The following is a 3,805-nucleotide window of genomic DNA, read 5'->3' on the forward strand; positions in this document are numbered from 1 at the left end:
TATTTATTATTATTTTATGCCTACAGCACCTGGTCTTCCTAGGTGGTCTCCCATCCAAGTACTAACCAGGCCCGACCCTGCTTAGCTTCCGAGATCAGTCATCAGGCTTGTTCAGGGTGGTATGGCTGTAGACCATGGACCATGGCCCCACTGAGGCGTGAACTCAGGACCTTCTGCATGTAAAGCAGACGTGCTAACTGCTACACTATGGGACCACATCCAAAACTCTCCTTTAGATATGAAGGAGAAATAAAGATGTTTCCAAACACAAAAACTGAGGGAATTCTCTACTACAAAGCCTGCACTACAGGAAATTCTGAAAGGGATCTGCTCACCTAAAACAAAATGACAAACAAAAAAAAAAACATAACTAGGAAGGCTACTAGCAGGCAGATAGAAGCAGAGGAGTGCAACCCTTACTAAGAACAGGGCATTATAAGCTTAAAATAAGAAGAGATTTGCTATACCAAGATAGTAATGAACATTCAGCATACATAGGGACAAACTGAGACAACAATGACTAAAAAGGGAGGATTCAAAGATCCAAATTCGCAAAGGAGAACGGAAATAAGGCACACACAGAAGAAAAGGGATGACCGTATATACACAACTATCCTTTTCATGCTTGTAATGGTAACCACAGGCCAAAGATTTAGAACTGAAGTACATAACATAAAACAAGAAGGACCAGAGGGACAACCCACAAAAGCCAATCAAAATAAAGAAAACAGAAACACAAGGACAAGGAAGCAATGGAAACACCAAGTTACCAGAAAGCAAAACATAAAATGGCTCTAAGAAGACCTCATATTTCAATAATCACTCTAAATGTAAATGGACTGAGCTCACCAATAAAAAGGCACAGAGTTGCAGATTGGATCAAAAACAAAACCCAACCATATGCTGCCTCCAAGAGACACATCTCAGTTCCAAAGACAAATATAGACTAAAAGTGAAAGGGTGGAAAATGATATTTCAAGCAAATGACATTCAGAGAAAAGCGGAAGTAGCAGTACTAATATCGGACGAACTAGACTTTGAAATAAAAAAAGGTAAAGAAAGATACCAAGGGACACTTCATAATGATAAAGTGTCCCTTGGAATCATGCACCAAGAAGACATAACAATTATTAGTATCTATACTCCAAATCAGAGACCTCAGAAATATGTAAAGCAATTACTAACAGAACTAAAGGAAGAAACAGACCAAAACACTATTGTAGTAGGGGACTTAAATACCCCACTGTTGGATGTGGACAGATCATCCAAACAGAAAATCGATAAGGAAATAACATCTTTAAATGACACATTAGACCAACTGAACATAATTGACATTTACAGAGCCTTCCATCCCAAAATGGCTGCTTATACATTCTTCCCTAGTGCACAGGGAACATTTTCAAGGATTGACCACATCCTGGGACACAGAGATAGCCTCAACAAATATAAGAGGGTCGAAATCATACCAACCACATTCTCTGATTATAATGCTTTGAAGTTGGAGATCAACTGTAAAAAGAAAGTGGGAAGAACCACAAATACATGGAGATTAAACAACATGCTACTGAAGAATGACGGGGTCAGAGAAGAAATAAAAAGAGAGATCAAGAGATATATAGAAACGAATGATAATGATAGTACAACATATCAAAACTTTTGAGACACAGCAAAAGTGGTGATACGAGGAAGGTTCATATCTTTATAGGCCTATCTCAAAAACAAGAATAAGCCCAAATAAACAACCTAATACTTCATTTAAAAAAACTAGGAAAAAGAAGAACAAATGAAGCCTAAAGTCAGCAGAAGGAAAGAAATAATCAAAATTAGAGCAGAATTAAATGAAATTGAAAACAAAACAAAAAAAAATAGAAAAAATAAATGCAACAAAGAGCTGGTTCTTTGAGAAGGTTAATAATATTGACAAAGTCCTGGCTAGACTCACTAATGAAAAAAGAGAAAGAACACAAATAAACAAAATCAGGGATGAAAGAGGAGAAATTATGACAGACATTGCAGAAATACAACATATCATACAAGAAATGAAAATGTACATAACACCAAATTTAATAACCTAGAAGAAATGGACCAGTACATAAAAAAGAAACAACCTTCTTAGACTGAATAAAGAAGAACTGGAAAATCTAAATAGACCGATGAGCAGTATAGAAATTGAAACAATCATCAAAAACCTACCAAAAAGTAAAAGTCCAGGACCAGATGGCTTTACCAGAGAATTCTACCAAACATTCAAAGAAGATTTAATACTTATTCTCCTCAAACACTTTCAAAAAATCTAAGAGGAGGCAATACTTCCTAACTCATTTTATGAGGCCAATATTACCCTGATACCAAAACCTGGTAAAGATACACAAAAAAAGAAAACTACGGACTAATATCTCTCATGAACACAGATGCAAAAATCCTAAATAAGATACTAGTGAACTGAATCCTAAATGAGATACTAGTGAACAGAAACATATTAAAAAGATTATACACCATGATCAAGTGGGCTTCATCCCAGGGGCACAGGGATGGTTCAACATATGTAAACCGATTCATGTGAGACACCACATAAACAAATTAAAAAATAAGAATCATATGATCATATCAATAGATGCAGAAAAAGCCTTCAATAAGATATAGCATCTATTTATGATCAAAACACTTAACAAAATCAGTATAGAAGGAAAGTACCTTAACATAATAAAGGCCATAAATGACAAACCCTCAGCCAACATTATTCTTAATGGTGAAAAACCAAAAACCTTCTCTCTAAGATCAGGAACATCGCCACTGTTCTTCAATATAACATTGGAGGGTCTAGAGAGTGCAGTCAGGCAAGAGAAAGATATAAACGGCATCCAAATAGGAAATGAAGAAGTCAAACAGTCACTATTTGTGGATGACATCATTCTCTATATAGAAAACCCTAAAGACTCCACAAGAACACTAAGCAAATATAGTAAAGTTTCTGGATATAAAATCAATGTTCAAAAATCTATAGTGTTCCTATACTCTAATAATGTCAGAAAATAATGTCAGAAGTGTCAGAAAAAGAAGTGGAAAAAAATAATTCCTTTTGCAATTTCAACAGAAAGAATAAAATACCTAGAAATAAATCTAACAGAACATGTGAAGAACCTATGTAATGAAAACTACAAGACTCTATTAAAGACACAAAGAAAAAGAAAGATATTCTCATTCTTGGATTGGAAGAATCAACATAGTAAAAATGACCTTATTACCTAAATCATTATACAGATTTAATGCACTCCCCATCAAAATCCCATCGGCATCTTTTAAAGAAATAGAACAAAAAATCATCAGATTTGTATGGAAGCACAAAATGCCTTGAATTGCCAAAGCCATCCTGAGAAAAAAGAATGAGGCTGGAGGCATCACTCTGCCTAACTTCAAATTATACTACAGAGACAATAATCAAAATGGCATGATATTGGCAGAAAAACAGACACAAAGATCAGTGGAACAGAATCAAGAGTCCAGAAGTAAACCCATGTTTATATGGGCAAATAATTTTTGACAAAAGAGCCAAAAACATACAATGGAGAAAAGATAGCCTCGTCAATAAATGGTACTGGGAAAACTGGAAAGCCACCTGCAAAACAATGAAACTAGACTGCTGTCTATCACCACACACCAAAATGAATCCAAAATGGATTAAGGACCTGCATATAAGACCTGAAACAATTAATTATATAGAAGAAAACATAGGAACGAAACTCATGTACCTTGGACTTAAAGAGGATTTTGTGAATTTGACTTCAAAGGCAAGGGAAGTAAAAGC

At 35.2% G+C, this 3,805-nt stretch overlaps 1 protein-coding gene and 1 pseudogene across 1 annotated transcript in view; both read right to left on the reverse strand.

The window, feature by feature from the left end:
• SCTR (secretin receptor) overlaps positions 1–3,805 on the reverse strand; it is an 81,431-nt gene that overhangs the window by 57,599 nt on the left and 20,027 nt on the right. The window lies entirely within an intron of this gene.
• On the reverse strand, positions 18–133 carry LOC111743734 (annotated as a pseudogene).

This window comes from Pteropus vampyrus, unplaced genomic scaffold, assembly GCF_000151845.1.
Source record: "Pteropus vampyrus isolate Shadow unplaced genomic scaffold, Pvam_2.0 Scaffold120, whole genome shotgun sequence".
Classification (NCBI taxonomy): domain Eukaryota; kingdom Metazoa; phylum Chordata; class Mammalia; order Chiroptera; family Pteropodidae; genus Pteropus; species Pteropus vampyrus.